The 18,293-nt window shown below is 38.6% G+C and overlaps 1 pseudogene; it reads right to left on the reverse strand.

Annotated features, from left to right (window-relative positions):
• Positions 1 to 3,568: 3,568 nt before the first annotated feature.
• Positions 3,569 to 5,180, reverse strand: LOC111164567 (histone deacetylase 1-like; annotated as a pseudogene).
• Between the last annotated feature and the right edge of the window lie 13,113 nt (positions 5,181 to 18,293).

The raw sequence follows: 18,293 nt of genomic DNA on the forward strand, positions 1-18,293 counted from the left end.
AATTATCTGACCCAAAATTTTAATAGTGCCCAGGGTGAGAAACCCTGGCACTACTGAAATTTGGGTTAAACCCAAGCTCTTAACCCTTCCACAGATGTGCCTCTCTCCCTGGAGGCTTCTCAGTCCTTTGTGCAAATAGACTTCTGGTCAGTCAGTTCCAATAAGCCGTACATGCCCAGTAGTGGACATGGATTAGACTTAAGCAGGGACCTCTGCTACTTGGCAATTCTTTCAATGATCCACACCAGCTTTGTATTGTCAGTTCCATCTCATAGATGAAGAAACAGAGGTTAAATAACATGCCTTGAGTCTCAGAAGTCACAGTGACAGAGCAACTGAGTCCAGCTCTTTTGAAAATGAATCTGTTATCATTTTCCTTCATAAGGCAGCCCTTCAAAGGACAAATGCTTAATCTCGGCCTCCTCATGTAAAACTGGCAAAGGCTGGAGATACAGGTCTGGATCTGGGCTGCAGGGGCGCTACAAAGAGTTTGTCAAATTTAGTGCCTGAATTATTTTTTTAGGAGCTTGAAAATCAGCCCAGTGTTATCCAGCTTGAATTCTTCTCTTGGTAGGCTCAAACTCACACCAGACACACAATCTGCTGTTTGTGTAGAGAATGTATCAGGAGAGAAAAGAATAGCACCCACATGTGAGCATCTGCTCGAAAAATCCATTTCACCATTAACCATACAATTGAGTGAGAAAAACATAAAAACATCTGTGCCTGCTATTGCAGATGTAATCATAAAACCCAAATGTAGCAATGGAACAAACTGGAAGAGGGGCAGAGGACAAGAAAAGGGAGAAACACATAGCTTTGTTGTCAGAAAGGGATGGGTCTGTGGCTGGGCTCCTGCACTGAATACTCTTGTCTTCACCTTTCAGACACCATCTATAGGAAACAGCAAGATCCTAAGCAGGCAAATTATGCAATACAGCTCTAAGGAAGCAATAAACAAGGCAGGGGAATCCCAGAGACTGCAAATCGACAGCAAAAAATATATCTAAGTATATGCTGGTGGTATTTCAATGTTAAGGCAGTTGACAGAATCGTGGAACAAGAGACCGTAGAAAATGTCAAATCTGAAGGGCCCTCAGAGGTCAACTGGTTCAATCCCCAGTCTTACTCATGAGGAAACTGAGGTGCAGAGAGGGATGTGACTGCCCAAGATCACACAGCTAGTTACTGGCAGATGATTCTAGGCAGTTCTGGGGAAACAATTTTTTTTTTCAGACCGGCAAGAGAGAAATATTTTACAAAACTTTATAAATAACTGAGAACATCAGCTTGAAAGCACAACTCTGCTACAGCTATATAAATTTATGCCTTGATTCAGGGGGCCAAAAGCCAATGCTGATCTTCGCCCAAAGTGCTAAGGTGTAATTCTGCCACAGGGTGAAACAGAAACACCTACTAGATCTCAGCAACTAACACTGGCTCTACTTCTGCTGGACTGCCAGTTTTAAAGAACCACACAACTTTAATCTGAAGGTGGAAAGAAAGGGAAACCAACAAGGCCCACGGCACCCCAGGCCACACTCCCTTCATTGGCCCATGAAGAATCTGCACCCAGGAAGTCAGGATGCTAGGCTTTGCCTTTGGTTCTGCCTACAACCAGCTGTATGACCTTAGGACAAATACAGACCACTGAACTTGAGCCCTCCAAAAGCTTTTCTCCTCAGGACAAGAGGATAATAAGAAGCAAAAGGAAAGGAGAAAATAGAGAAATGTATGGGAAGAGGTGGTGGGAAGAAGCAGGGTTGCCCTCTCTCCCTGCCCATCCCCTCAAATGCCAGCCTAACTGTTATGGAGTCCATACAACACCCCTCCTAAATTCAGCCTAGGTTGTATCATTCATTTGATGGCTATTCATGGCCATCTTCTTTCATGAAATATCTGTTCAAATCTTTTGCCCATTTTTATTGGTTGTTTTCTCACTAAGGAGTTGTAAAAGGCATTTATATATTCTGGATATAAGTATTTTGTCTGATATAAGTGCTGTGTATATTTTCTTCTATTCCAAGGTTTGATTTTTCATTTTGTCAACAATATCTTTCAAAGAGCAAAAGTTTTTAATTTTGATAACATTAAATTTATCATTTTTTAAATACTTTTGTGCTTTTTGTATTCTATCTATGAACTTTTACCTACCCCAAAGTCACAAAGATTTTCTCCTATGTTGTCTTCTAAACACTTTAGAGTTTGGGGCTTTATATTTAGTTCCATTTAGAATCCATTTACATTTATTATCCATTTCGAGGTGATTTTTGTGTATGGCACAAGGTAAAATTTCATGTTCACTTTTTTCCTGTATTGATATCTGGTTGATCCAGCACTATTTGTTGAAAAGACTATTTTCCCTCCACTAAATTGCTCTGGCACCTTTGATCAATTGGCCATATATGCATGGTATCTTTCACTTTTTAGCAGACCTATCCTTCAAGGACAGTACAAAGGAGGACACGAGTCTACATGTACATTTGCACTAATTCCAACTCAGTGGGACTCAACTCATGAGGTCAGACTGTTTAGGACTTCACAGTTCTGCCCATGGCGAAAGGTGGAAGGACAGAAGACCACTTAACGATAGGAATTATAACAGACGCACATGATTGGGACAATCCTCTTTTGCATTTCATATGCATCACATAATTGATCCTTCAAAACAGCCCTGTGAAAAAGCAATTAATATGATCCTCACGATTTAAAGTGAAGCTCTGAGAGTTAACTGACTTGTCTAAGGTCACATAGAGCTGGACTCTGAACCTAGACTCTACGATGCCAGAGCTATGTTTTCAATCACTGTTTCTATTGCTTCTTTTAGCTCCATTACTCTTATCTCCATAATTCGATGTGATGGTTCTCACCTGAAACAACCTCTTACTGTTCCCATCCATCCCAGATGTTGAGGGCTAACTAATAAAATAGTTAATATTTGTTGAATACCAAGGATTCGGTCTCTTTGTATATACACATTTTTTTAGTGTATAGACATGTACAATTTTATTACAAAGATTCTCACAAAAATGAAAACAGTATCTCAAAAAGGAACCTAGACTAACAATCTTCACCTGCAGAATTGTGGGAGGACAGAGAGGGCAGGCAGTGTGAGTTTCTTGGCTTACTGGGGGCCAGTAGAAAGGTATGAGAACAGAACCAATCTAAAAATGGCTGATGTTACCTTAAGGAGCCTGAAAAGACCAGGGAGTCCCTGAAGATCCAGTCACCCCTTCTAAAATGCTCAATAAGGGCACCTTTTCAAAGCTACTAAGCAGGCACTTCAAGATTTTGTCCTATGGGTGCTTAAGTGTATCCCTTCTAGCCAGACCTGGCACCCGTTATGGTTCAAAATTAAGAATTCAGGAGGGATGGGTGGTGAGGCAGCTACTAGAAAAGCTTCACCTAACACATGTGCCCTGAGCTCGGGGCCCTGGTTCCTGTCTAGTCCCTGGGGATATTTATATTTAATATATTTTTATATAAATACACAGAGAAATAGAAAATATAAAATCCGAGGGGGTGCAAGATAAAGGTGGGGAACTTGGCAAGAAGCCAGAACCGGAGAGGTCTGCTCAGACCCTCTTGGCTTCTTGCTTCTCCTCCTTGGTTTTCTCCTCTTCTGTGACTTCTTTCTTTTCTTCTGGGTCTTTCTCTTTCTCATATTCCGTTTTGACTCTCTTGGCTTTTTTGAAGTTGGAAGAGTTCTTGCGACCTCCTTTTCCCTCCCCATCAGAGTCAGAGAACTCTTCCTCACAGGCAATTTGTTTGTCCGAGGAACACAGTGAGATGTGCTTGTCAGGGTCTTCTTCATCCTCATCACCACTCTCCTCGGGAATGGCATCCTCAGGAATGGCCTGCATTTGGACTCCGGGTATGCGGGTCAGCATTCTCAGGTTCTCAAACAGTCGTTGTTTGAGCTTTTCCAGATACTCATTAGTGTTCTGGTTAGTCATATTGGAAAGACTGATGTGAAATTTGAAATCTGGTCCAAAGTATTCAAAGTAGTCGTTGTATGAAAGCTCATTAGGGATCTCCATGTCCAGGGCCACAGCTGTTTCATAAGTCCAGCACCGGGAGACATTATAATGGTGTAGCCACCTCCTCCCAGCATCAGCATAGGCAGGTTAAAGCTCTTCACAAATTCCACACACTTGGCTTGCCCTTTGATGGTCGAATCGAAGCAATCTAACTGATCCCCAGACAGGAAATCAGAGCCACAGTGTAAGACGACTGCACTGACCTGGAACATCTCCACTACTTTGGACATGACTGGCTTGAAAATGGCCTCATAGAACTCGTCATCAATCCCATCTCAGAGAGGGTAGTTAACAGCATAATACTTGCCTTTGCCAACCCTAATATCCCGTAGGTCCCAAGTTCCTGGGAAGTACTCTCCATATTTATGAAAGGACACAGTCACGACTCGGTCTGTGGTATAGAAGGCCTCTTCCACGCCATCGCCATGGTGAATATCAATGTCAATATACAGCACTCTCTGGTGATACTTCAGCAGTTCCAGGATAGCCAAGACGATATCATTGACATTGACGTAACAGAAGCCAGATGCCTCGGACTTCTTTGCATGGTGTAAGCCCCCAGCCCAATTCACAGCAATGTCCGTCTGCTGTTTATTTTCAGGGCACTTGCCACAGCGCCACCAGGAGATAGCTGACAGAACTCAAACAGGCCATCAAATACCAGACAGTCCTCACCAACGTAGAATCTCTGCATCTGCTTGCTGTACTCGGACATGTTATCTGGGCAGATGGAGCACAAGAATTTAATGTAGTCATCAGTGTGGTACTTGGTTCTCTCCTCAGCATTGGCTTTGCGAGGGTGATAAATTTCCATCTTTCGGTCGAGGCCATAGTTAAGGAGCAAATTGTGAGTCATGCAGATTCAGTGAGGCTTCATTGGGTGGCCTTGTCCATAATATACAACGTAATTGGAAACTACATCCAATGTAATTTCCAACATCCCCTCACTATATCTCCAGGGAATTCACTCCCACAACAGAAAAATAACCATCACTACTCAGAATTATTGTAAGTCACAGCTCACCTCGTGCACGTCATTACACTTTATGGTGTCAAAGCACATTCACATTCATTTTCTTACTGGATTCTCACAAAAACCCATCGTAGTAGTAACAGACTTTCCCCCTGAGTCTGCGCCATCTTGCTCCCCTCCGTAGGTCCCTCTGCCCTCCTGCCAGCGTCTCTGCTCAGCCTCTTTACATATATTAACTCATTCAATCCTCCCAACATCCCTAAATGAGTTGTATACTACTGTCATGTCCATTTTAATGGAACCTGGAACCTCAGGCTCAGTGAGTTTATGTAACTTACTCTCGATCACACAGCTATTAAATAGCAGAGCCAGGATCTAAAGCAATTATTTACCTTCCCTTACATCTCTTGCTCTTGGCCATTACAATATACCACCCTCTAGACTTCAGGTAGATTGTCCATATAAGATAACACAGGGTAAGGACACTAGCCAGTCATTAATGTGCTATCAAGGCCCACAACACGTTGAAAAAAAAAAAAAACATAAGTCACCTTGGCCCTGTCAGCACACAATGGCTACTGTGTTTGCCAATTCTGCCTTGTATCTGCCTCTTTTATCACCCAAAGCCATGGGAGGATATGAGCATTTGGGATGCTCCCACAGCAGATTTAGAGTTTCTATGGAAATAACTACCTTCAGAAGATCAAAGGTTTCCATATTATAAAGGGACATAATTTGCTCTATTCTTCTTTGAACTTCAAGAAGAACAATATATACAAAACAATTCACTTTGATAAGCTGATATGACCTAACCTAACAACATAAAAATTAGTCAGGATTTTCCTAATAATCCTTTTATGTTTAATCGTTATGGTCTTTAAAAGCTTCCACCAGTGCTCTTTTATTTGGTTTTTCTCAACCTTGCAAGATAAGCAGAGGAGATCATATTATCTCCAATTTACTGATAAAGAAACTGAGAATCACGTGGAGATAAGTGACTTGTCCAAGTACACAAAGCTAACATGCAGTGGAGCTAAGACTGAACCCTAGGTCCTCTAATAGCCTGCTACTAAGTTTCAAATTAAAACGCACTAATATTACAATCATTGTTTCTTAATATTATGTCTCAGGATGTTCAGAGGGAACATATAAACATCACCAAGGTCTCTAAATATTTTCTTTAATAATTCTTTCCTCAAATTATGAGTGTCCCAGTATCACTCCCTGGACACGAGGATAAAGACAGCTGCTCCCATGACCTTTCAAGTGATGTCACGTTAGCAGGCTTTTAAAAGACTGGGCCAAAGAAAAAGATTCCTGAGAGGAAGAACATGTTACCTTGAAGAGTAATCAGTTATGCGAATGGTTTCATTGCCTGTTATACCATGGATTATGCTTTCATTTTTCATATTAATGTTCTTTATGTTTTTCAATTAGTCACGGCAAATTACCTGTCCTTCGCCTTGGCAAGAACAGCTCAGTGGGGCTCGGTGGAGTATTTTCCAAGTTCTGTCTGGTGAATTCTTGCTCACATTCTTCTTGAGGCATTAAGATGTAATTTTTTGAATGAATGAATGTGTTTCATTTGACACCATCTCATTCATGTAGGAAATTACCTATTGAATAAGGAATTGGAAATTTTTTCCTTTCTTTTTCTGTAATGGTGCATTGCAAAAAATTAATTTTAGTTAAATATTAAAAAAGAATTGGAACATTAAAGAAAATTAAAATTCATTCAGCATTTCTTAGTCATTCTAACAGAGAGGACTTGTGGCACAGAGCATACAAAATAGCAAATTCTCCAAAATCCATGCCTACCTCCATTTTCCCCTGCCCAGTCCTGGCAAAGTGCTTGCCCCTCCTCTACTCCATCCCACTGTCCCCATATTTCCCATATGGCAATACCTGACTAGCTGCATTTTAATCACCCGTTTACCCAAGCGTGTACCCACCCCTTACCCAAGCGTGTAAGACCTTCTAGGACAGGAATAATGTCTTAATCAGGACTGAATCCCTAGCTCTTAACACACTGCACAACACAGAAGTACTTAGTAAGTAATGGGTGAATGAAGCCATTCGCCTTTGGAAAACATGAATATATCCTTGTTAGCTATAGCCTTATCTCACAAATTAGGCTTTGTTCAGTCTATAATTTAACCATTATGTTGCATTCCCATAATCCTCTATGGGGAGGGAAACCAAATAACTTCTCTGTCCTTGAAGATCTCACAGTCTAGCAAAGCTCTGCCAAATGTTAACTTTCTAAAGACCACATGGTAGCCTCCCTTTAGAGTACTTTGTCAAAAAGCTGCCATTTTCCTTTCCTTTGATGTGTGGCATGGTCCTTAAGATTAGCAAGCTCCTTCAAACACTGCTAGGATGGTGTCTCAGAGGTCAAATACTTTGTTCCCACAGGCTGGTCAAGTCTTTTGAAAGACATCTGCATATGGTGGAGATGAGGGGAGGCCTCTTTTTCCTTAAACAGACTGGTTTTATTATATTTTTTTTGGTTGGTGGGGGCACTGTAGAAACTCCAGCCCAAGGCCTACCCACAGTTACATCTCTGCTCCTCGTCAGAGGATAGTTTAAATTTCTTTACACTCCACTTCTTTTGCTACTGTCATTTTATAACTTTGGAGAAGGGAGGGGAGAGCCTCTGTGGACTGCCTGAGTCTCTTTAAAGAACTCTGAGTTATTATTAAACCAATATCTTCACTATTGAAATACCTTGTTGCTATTAATAATTATTGCAATCCCCAGGGTGGAGAGCCATAGAAGAAAATGCTATTATTTGTTCAAACTTCAGGCTAGTTAAGCCCAACACGTGATATATAAATAGATCCAAAAGTATCTCTAATTTTTATGCATTGTGCAAATAAGCGAATATCCAGTGAGGAAATGTTTACTCGACTTGAGAGACAAGTAAACTACAAAAGATCTGGAAAAGAGCCTACAAGGTCTCTCTTTCCAGAGAAGTCTTCAAGTGATACTTGCCGCTAATGGAGTAGCATTTGGAAATCATCAGGAATAACAGAGTTGAAGAGTTGTAAAAAAGTCTGAGAAAATTTCTGTTTTCCTCAACTTTGGTACAGTGTAGGATCAGTACAGTTTGGTACAGTGTAGGATTATTTGCCCTTCTCTAGAGCTCTCTAGGAAGCAGAAATGCCACTTACCCTCAGTTACCCATTCTTCCAACTTAACATACCAACAAGCAAAAAAGTTCCTTCCTATGACTAAGGAACAATTTTCCTGCTTAGATGTAAATTCAGTTCCTTGTATTGTGATGTTCTGCTGCAAAAAGAACAACTAATCCCAATTCCTTTTGTAGAAATTGTTCATGCCCTTTAAAACCTTAAAAAGATGGCTCTGATCCTCATATCTCCAGACCAGACAAAACCTAGTTCACTCCATTCTCAGTCTCTTTAGTTTTTCTTCCTTTAATCCTGTTTAAGGATCAAAACAGGAACAGCTCCAGAATCTACAATACTTTCTCTATTCCTGGTTCTTAGAACTACTTGGAGACTGATACAAACTGAATTCTCCACCCACAAAGTCATTATATCATGCCCACAATCACACATAGGTAAACTGCCTGGTTAAAAACAAAACAAAACAGATACACAAAGAATCCTGGAGAGAGGCAGGCTGTATATGTGCATGTGTGTGTGAGTGTGTGTGTGTGTGTGTGTGTGTGTGTTTCGTTGAGGGTTAGAATTGAGTAGACATGCAAATTTTGTGGCATTAACTCTGAAGTAGACAATTTCAAAAATGAATGACAAGAAATTAAAGGCAGCTCATTAGACATACAAATTTTATGTCAAAAAAGTAGGGTTTTCAAATTCCTAGAGAAAGGCAAATCACTATGAATCAAAATTTCTACCAGACAGAAAGTTCAACAGTATAATGCAGATGTGGTAGAGTAGGAAAGAGGAAATTAAGGTTCATATTTTGTTTGATGTTGGTTGTCTCTTAACCTCTATCATCCTATAGTAAACACCTCTTGGAATGGTGCCCCAGCTTACAATTCTCCTTTCTCTGGGAATGGCCCCTATATGCAGAGGCGATAGGCCAACAGTGGTCATGTTAATTCCATGAGATCCTAATCCCTTGGCCACAGTTGTTGATCCAGGGGTGGGCACAGGATCCACACCAAGTAAATAAGATTCATTCTTTCTTTCAGGAATTGAAGGTCTTGAATAGAAAACACAGTGCACTGCATGCAGTTTCATTCTGTCTAGCCCATCTGAAATGAGTTCTTTACATGTTTTTCGCTTGACATTCATTTCCTTCAGGGCAGGATCTTTGTCATTTATCCCTCTATGGAATAACAGAGAGAACATTTTATGTTGATGTAAATATTAATTATCTTGATTATGGCGATGATTTCAGGAATGTATACATATGTCAAAAATCATCCACTTTTACACTTTACACATGTACAGAATATTGCATGTCAGTTAAACCTCAATAAACTTATTTTAAAATGTTATGGAAGCCCATAGGAAGGAGCAATTAATCTTGACTGGTGTGAATATGGGAAATATTGGTTTCAGATAAGAAAGTTTTATGGCTTTTCAGTTAGCTCTGAGTACTTTGTGCCAATATTGTCACTCTCATTGTCCTCTCCTAAGGGAAACTGCTCTTTCCATAGCTCCTGCTAATGAAATCATCGCTGGGCGGCTGCTTGAGCAGGGGATAGCGCTTACTGTATCACAAGTGGACCGCCTGATTCAAGGAGGGCTAACCCCATCAGGTAATTAGCTAGACCAATCAAACTCTTTCCTGCTAGTAATTGATTGGATAATAAGATAACCTTCTTGTTGGTAGCAGAAGAAAATATTTGTAATTGAAGAGAAAGAAGTCAAGATTCCATGAGAGAGAGAGAGCCCTGTATCAACAGTGACACTTTGGTGGCCCAGAGAAACAGAGCCCCAGAGCAGGGTTACTATGGTAACTTATAATAACTCCATGATTTAGGGTAACCTGTGTGAGACTAACTTTCAATCAAAACACCTAAATTATCCCAATGTGGCATTACATTGTCAAGATGCCCACTTGGGTCAGGAGCAGTATGGTATCTGATTAGACTTCTCTCTCTTGCCATTCCCATTTCTTGCCAAATAAAAACATTTCTTTAGCAGCAGCAAACTTACTGGTGGCATGCAGCATTAAAGCAATCTGCCCCGGGCTTCCCTGGTGGCGCAGTGGTTGAGGGTCCGCCTGCCGATGCAGGGGACACGGGTTCGTGCCCTGGTCCGGGAAGATCCCACATGCCGCGGAGCGGCTGGGCCCGTGAGCCATGGCCGCTGAGCCTGCGCGTCCGGAGCCTGTGCTCTGCAAAGGGAGAGGCCACAACAGTGAGATGCCCGCGTACCACAATAATAATAATAATAATAATGTAAAAAGATAGTTATAAATGAAAACCATGACATGAGTAATTATTTTTCTTAAAATCCAAGAGGAAAATTAATTCAAATATTACTCTACTTAAAGTGCACAATTAGTAAAGTTTTGGAATGGCCCCAAGTGACAATTTCAATCTTAGCTCTTCAAATAAAAGCTGACGTATTTTTAGACAGTAAAACTGACTAAGATGCAAGTGGCTCGCAGTTAAAGTAATTGCATATCTGGTGGTGGTAAGTGAATTACAGAAGTGACAAATGCTGTACTTAAATAATTTGAAGCAAACAACGTCTCCCTTCTGCACAGAGCAGATTCAAAAGAGCAGAAGTCAGGAAAACATCTGCCTCATTTATTCTGTTCTTGCATACATGGCTGAGGCCCAGTTCCTAGTTTTAGCTGGAGTTATCCAAGCACACAGTACAGGCAGCAGTGCTGTCCAACCAGCAACCTGAAAACAGCAGATATGTCAAGACTGATTTCTAGTAGCAGTCAGCTTACTTTTTATAAAATGAAAAAGTGATGAAAGTATTTCTAAATGTACATTTAACCTTGACAAAAACCTTTTTTCCAGTTTCAATGAAAAAGGACTCTGCTGTTCAAGAAATGTGAAGAATACCACTCTGCCTGGAATGCCTGTCATTGCCAGCTATTGGAGTCAGCAACCTTTCTAACCTTCAAGGCCCACTCAAATTTTACCTTTTCTTTCAGCCCCTCTCACAAGCATCCTCTATGTTCTATAACCCTGGTTTATATGCTATTGCTTATCATTCTGTGTTCTATTAGCTATGCAAGCATCCGTCTTCCTAAATAATTTGCTAAAGTATAAGGTCCTGGAAGACAGGTAACAAGATCACAATACCACTTCCAATATCTAAAATAGTTTTTGGCACATAGTAGTATAATAGAGGCTTGCTGAATTAGATACCAGAAGTTAAAACTTTCTTTAAGCCAATCACTTGAGATTTTTGACATAATACCCTGAAAACTGACTGCATCAACATGTGTAGTGAAGAAACTATTCCTGAACCATTCAACTGATCCTCTTAGTCAGAAGTCAATCAGCCTTGGTCCAAGTATGGTCTACATCCCTGAGTCTCTGTCAATCATGTTCTTCTAGAAGGTCCCCAGTTGCTATGTTTGACAAATCCATGGTTGGATAGGTTTGGGGATAGTTCTGCTGCCCATCTGGTAAACAGAGTTTCTGTGTTAATATCTGGAGCCTTTTTCTGGGGGGAGGGGGAGGATTAAAAAACAAAAATTGCAGAAGAAAAATTCTGGTATTTATCTCTTTTTAAGTTCACAAATATCTATTTACTTTGAAAATACCAGCCTAAATAGCACTAATTTACTCTTCAGAATAAACTAAGAATATAAATTCGTTTGATATGCATTTTTTGATTATCACAGTCATTGCACTGGTTCCATTAAAATATGCAAGCTGATTATTGATTAAACTTTTTATGCATTCAGCTAAGCTAATAACTTATGTGGCTTCATCATCTATTCTGCAGCTGGATCTCTGAAACATGAAATTGGATCAGCATGATATAACTGTTTTGTTAATATCCAGAAAAGGTAGCAAAGCATACATCCTGAGTATTAAGCTTGTAGAGTCAATCAGCATAAAAGTATGATTATGCAAGTACAGGGAAGAATAAATGGTGTGCCACACAAGCCATGCATTGTGCATCATTATTCTCAAATTACACCCCTTTGTCACTAGGTCTGTCTAGCACCCTACCAAATTGAATTATAAACAGGAAAAGATACCTGTCCATGTGACTTTCATGGGTCTTCCAGAAGAGGAAGTTCTTTCAATCTTATTTCTTTCCTCTTAAGCTTTTACTTGGCAAAATACTGACACTTAGTGAGATTACCAAAGTTGTATCTAAATATACACACAATTTAGCTGGAATTAGACATCAATTTTTAAAAACTGATTTCATAACACCATTTTTTTGTTCCCTGCTCCTTTTTACATGAACACAGATATTTGTAACTATTGTCTCCCTATTTGTATAGGTTACTATAAAAGGGAACTAAAACTACCCTAAATATTTCACCTAACATGTTATTGTAGACTAATAATTTATTTTATAAAATCAACACTAGAAATCACCTCTCCCATTCTTATATGAGAGGTTCTTATACCTCTATGTTCTTATGTTAACATGTGTTATTTATTTTAAAGTTCGTAACAGCTTTTTCATAACACCATTTTTAAACCTTCTTTTTGATCAAAGGAGGTAAGAGCTTTTCACCACTCCACCCACATAAAGAATTTTTTGACGGTTACTCTGTCAACCAGAGGCTTTAGTCTGACAAACTATTCTTAAATATGTAATAGATTGTTTTCCTTGAGATTAAGTGATGCAGTGGGGCCATACTACCTTAACATAGGTATTGATCTTATTTATTCATGGAATAAACTTGGGAACAATGGAAGCAGAATTCTTTCCCTCTTTCATCAAAGATATAACTCTCTCCTTGACTTCTACCTTGCACATCACTCAGATAACACACAATTGGATGGAAAATTAGATATGTTACCCCAGCCTGAGGAAATTTAGGAGTACAAATAAATTCCAGATATCTAGCATTTTCTCCAGCCTAGACCATCATATTATAACATTCTTATCCTAGGATTCACATTTTCCTTTTATTTACTTATATATTTCATAGCTTCATTGAGATATATTTGACATATTACATTGTGTAAATTTAAGGTGTAAGACATGTTGATTTGATACATTAATATATTGCAAAATGATTACAATTTTGGCTGTGAGTTTGTCATATATGGCCTTTGTTATATTGAGGTATGTTCCTTCTATACCCAATTTATTGCACATTTTTTCATGAAAGGATGTTGTAATTTGTCAAATGCTTTTTCTGCACCTATTGAGATGGTCATATGATTTCTTTCATTCTATTAATGTGGTGTATCACATTTATTGATTTGTATATGTTGAAGCATCCTTGCTTCATAGATAAGTCCCATTTAGTTGTGGTTTATAATCCTTTTAATGTGCCGTTGAATTCATTTTGCTAATATTTTGTTGAGAATTTTTGCATCTACATTCATTAGAGATATTGGTCTGTAGTTTTATTGCAGTGTTCATATCTGGATTTGGTATCAGGATAATGCTCACCTTATAAAATAAGTTTGAGAGTGGTCCCTTCTCTTCCATTTTTTGGGAGGAATTTGTGAAGGATTGGTGTTAGTTCTTCCATAATATTTGGTAGAAGTCACCAATGAAACCATCTGGTCCTGGGCTTTTCTGTGTTGGGAGGTTTTGATTAGTGATTCAATCACCTCCCATTGGTCTGTTCAGATTTTCTACTTCTTCATGATAGAAAAAACTTTTACTGAGTTAGTATGTTTCTAGGAATTTATTTCTTCTAGGTTATTCAATTCATTGGTGTATAACTGTTCATAGTGATCTCTTCAGATCCTTTGTAATTCTGTGTATCAGTTGTAATGTCACCCATTTTATTTCTGATTTTATTTGAGTGTTCTCTTTTTTCAGAGTTAATCTAGCTAAAGGTTTGTCAATTTTGTTGATTCTTTCAAAAAAACAGCTCTTTGTTTTGTTGATCTGTTCTATTGCTTTTGTGCTGTCTCATTTATTTATGTTTTGATCTTTGTTATTTCCTTCCTTCTGCTAACTTTGGACTTTGTTCTTTTTTCTAGTGCCTTGAGGTGTAAAGTTAGGTTGTTTATTTGAGGTCTTCCTTAATGTAGGCATTTATTGCTATAAAATCCCCTCTTAGAATTGCTTATGCAGCATTCCATAGGTTTTGATGTGCTGTGCTTCTATTTTAATTTGTTTCAAGATATTTCTTCATTCCCCTTTTGATTTCATCTTTGGCCCTTTGGTTGTTCAGTTGTGTGTTGTTTAATTTCCACATATTTGTGAATTTTTCAGCTTTCCTCCTATTATTGATTTCTAGTTTAATACCAGTGTGATTGGAAAAGATACCTGGTATGATCTCAATCTTCTTAAACTTGCTAAGTCATGTTTTGTGACCTTTCATTGATCTCTCCAGGAATGTTCCATGGGCACTAAGAAGGATGTGTATTCTGCTGCTGTTGGATGCAATGTTCTGTATATATCTGTTCCATTTGGTCTAAAGTATAGTTCATATCCAATGTTCCTTTGTTGACTTTCTTTCTGGATGACCTATCCATTGTTGAAAGTGGGGTATTGTGGTACCTCACTATTACTGTATACTGTCTATTTCTCCCTTCAGATCTGTTAATATTTTCTTTTCTTTATTATTTAGGTTCTCCAATGTTGGGTGCATGTATAATTGCAATTATTATTTACTCTTGATGGATTAAACTAGGTTTTTTTCCTCCAGATTGATAGTAATTATTGTGTATAGGTGTGGTATTCTCCCCTAGCTAAAAAGAATGCTGAATAAAGAGAGGAAAAGCTCTACTAATCATTTGTTGTCCTGAGATATAGTTTTTAAGGAATAAATACATTGCTAGATATAGGAATCTGTGCCTACAATGGCAATGTTGCTATAACATCATGGTGTAGAACCCCAATGAATTCCATTTTGGATTTTTATGTATTAGCACTTAATCTATGCTCTGTTATACTTCAATTTCTTTTAGCTATTTTTTTCTTTGTCTCTCCATTGGATTGGATACATGCATTTCTACTGGTACCTGAATAACACCAGCCTTATGAACAGTCTTATACAAAGATTAATTGAAAAATATGTGTATATTTCCTGTTCTACTCCTCACTCCCCTGCCTGGATGGCCTGACCCAGGGTGATGATAGTCATGGAGAGCAGACTAAACTTTGTGACCTCCATGCAGTGTATCAGGAGAGTGAGCATCTCTTTTCCTAGTCCAAGTTCTCTAGTTTCTCGAGTTTCTTCCCAAGTAGTGGTGCCAGAGTAGGCCAGTGACACAATGTGGATATATAATCGTATAATTTTTACCTCACACGGATTCTAGCAAAATCAGAGAGAGAAGCAACAGTCCCCTAAGTATGTGGATGTCCTCTCAGAAGCATAAGCCCAGGTAAACTCTTTATTAAGTACCTACTCATGATACCATTTTTCTTTGCCTTATGTACCTCTCCAAAACTCCCTTCTCCTACTTCCCTCCAGGAGGAGTTAGCTAGGATATGTCACTCTAGCCCCAATTATTGTTTACTTTGTTTACTTGTAGCTTTTTTCTGATTTTTCCATTTGATTTCCATTCTGATCATTATTTTTTCCTTCCTTCTACTGACTTTGGGCTTTATTCTTCTTTTTCTAATTCCTTTATATGGTAGGTTATGTTGTTTATTTGAGATTTTCCTTCTTTCTTGAGGTAGGCCTGTACTGCTATAAATTTCCCTCAATATTATTATATTGAGAATGGTTCAATATTAAGAAATTTCTTAGTTTATTTTATACCAGTAATAGGTCAAAGGATAAAACCCATATCATCATCTCAATAGATGCCAATATGATAAAAATTCAAATATTTGATAAAATCTAACATCCCTTCCTGATAAAAAATATCTGTTCATATGTAGTAAAGAAAGACAATTTCTTACCATATTTTTCTTAAAAATACCTATGTCAAACATACATCTAACTTCACACTAAGTGATCAAACAGTTGAGAGATTCCTATTAAAGTTATGATGAGAAAAGACCATCACTATCTCTATTTCTATTTATTACTGGTGTGGAAGTTGGAGGAAGAAGTCAACCAACACCATGGTCTTGGTTCCTTGATTCCAGTAATCTTTACCTTTACTTCACACTCTAGACTTTGCATCATCTGGAAAAGGTCCACTGCTGACATCGTAAATTCAAATATGTGATTCTCTAACCATTACTTTCTACCACTCCTACTCTCTTATTCCAATGCTCCCTTTCCACTCGTTCTTTAACTTCATTTCCTCCATTCCTTACCCTCTTCTATTTCCTCCAGTGCTTTTATCTCTTCCCTCATCACACTTCTTTCACTATCTAACTTACCTAGACCCTTTTGTGTATCACTTAAACCACTATTTGCTAGCATACTCCACTCTATTTCTTTGTGCTGGTACTGTGCCTATTCAGCAAACCTCCAATCCAAACCAATTCAACCACCTGCCCTCTTTGCCCCTACACACACAAACCCTGCACTTTACAGTTAGGTGCCACCACAAACCCATGGTCTCCAACCTTAGCTGGCCACCAACACTACTTGGAAGCATGTCCCTGATCAGATCTCTCAGTATCATTGTCTACCTTTCTTTCTCAACAAATAACCTTATTTACTTCGCTGATTAACTGGAAGTAATTAGTCATCAGACATAAGAAGTCCTAAACTTAGAATTCCTTCTTCTAGTCCAAGATAAATTCCTGCACCTGAGATATTCTGCCTTTAAAGTGTATCATTAATAATAACTAACAATTATTAAGTACTTATTGTGTGCCAAGCACTGTGCTAAATGCTTAACGTTTATTAATCTACTTAATCCTTCCTTCCAGCAACCCTATGGCTTAAGAACTATTATCATCTCCAAGTTACAGGTAAGGAAAATGAATCCTAGAATGAGTAAAGTTGCCCAAGTCACAGAGTTAAGAAGTAGTGGAGCCAGGAATTAAGCCTTAAGTCTGATGTATTCCCATGTCTATGCTTTTCTATAACCACTCTATCATTTATCAATGATAAACTTTCTTCTTTGTCTTTAACATTTTCCCTATATTGGCACTTTACTTTTAATATATAAATACATTGAATTCCTTCATATATAAAAATGCGTTCCTACATTGATCCTACATTTCACTCTCTTCACTGTATCCACATCCTTGCTTACTTTTATTCCTAGCCCAATTTTTATCCGCCTGGATCAGCACTGTCCAATAGAATTATAATGTGAACCATATGTGGGCCACACGTGTACTTTTTTAATTGAAGTATAACTAATTTACATTGTTAGTTTCTGGAGTACAGCAAAGTGATTGTTATATATTGGGCTGGCCAAAAAGTTCGTTCAGGTTTTTCTGTAAGATCTTATGGAAAAACCTGGATGAACTTTTCAGCCAACCCAATGTGTGTGTGTGTGTGTGTGTATTCTTTTTCATATTCTTTTCCATTATAAGTTATTGCAAGCTATTGAATATAGTCCCCTGTGCTATACAGTAGGTTCCTCTTGTTCATCTATTTTATATATGGTAGTTTGTGGGACTTTCCTGGTGGTCCAGTGGTTAAGACTCCAAGCTCCCAGTGCAGGGGCACAGGTTCAATCCCTGGTCAGGGAACTAAGATCCTGCATGCTGCATGGTGCAGCCAAAAAATATAGATTATATATACTAATTTGTAACTGCTAATCCCAAACTCCTCATTTATCCCTCCCCCTGCCCACCTTCCCCTTTGGTAACCATAAATTTGTTTTCTATGTCGTGAGTCTGTTTCTATTTTGTAAATAAGTTCATTTGTGGCATATTTTAGATTCCACATATAAGTGATATCATATGATATTTGTCTTTCTCTGACTTCACTCAGTATAATAACCTCTAGGTCCATCCATTTTACTGCAAATTGCATTATTTCATTCTTTTTTATGGCTCAGTAGTATTCCATTGTATATATACCACATCTTCTTTATCCATTCGTCTGTCCATGGACCCTTAGGTTGTTCCCATGTCTTGGCTATTGTGAATAGTGCTGTGATGAACATTGGGGTGCATGTATCTTTTTGAATTATGGTTTTCTCCGGGTATATGCCCAGGAGTGGGATTGCTGGGTCATATGATATTTCTACTTTTAGTTTTATAAGGAACCTCCATACTGTTCTCCATAGCGGCTGTATCAATTTACATGCCCACCAACAGTGCAAGAGGGTTCCCTTTTCTCCATACCCTCTCCAG

Source organism: Delphinapterus leucas, chromosome X (genome assembly GCF_059928025.1).
Source record: "Delphinapterus leucas isolate spDelLeu-1000000601 "Yukka" chromosome X, BTC_Dleu_Yukka2, whole genome shotgun sequence".
Lineage (NCBI taxonomy): Eukaryota > Metazoa > Chordata > Mammalia > Artiodactyla > Monodontidae > Delphinapterus > Delphinapterus leucas.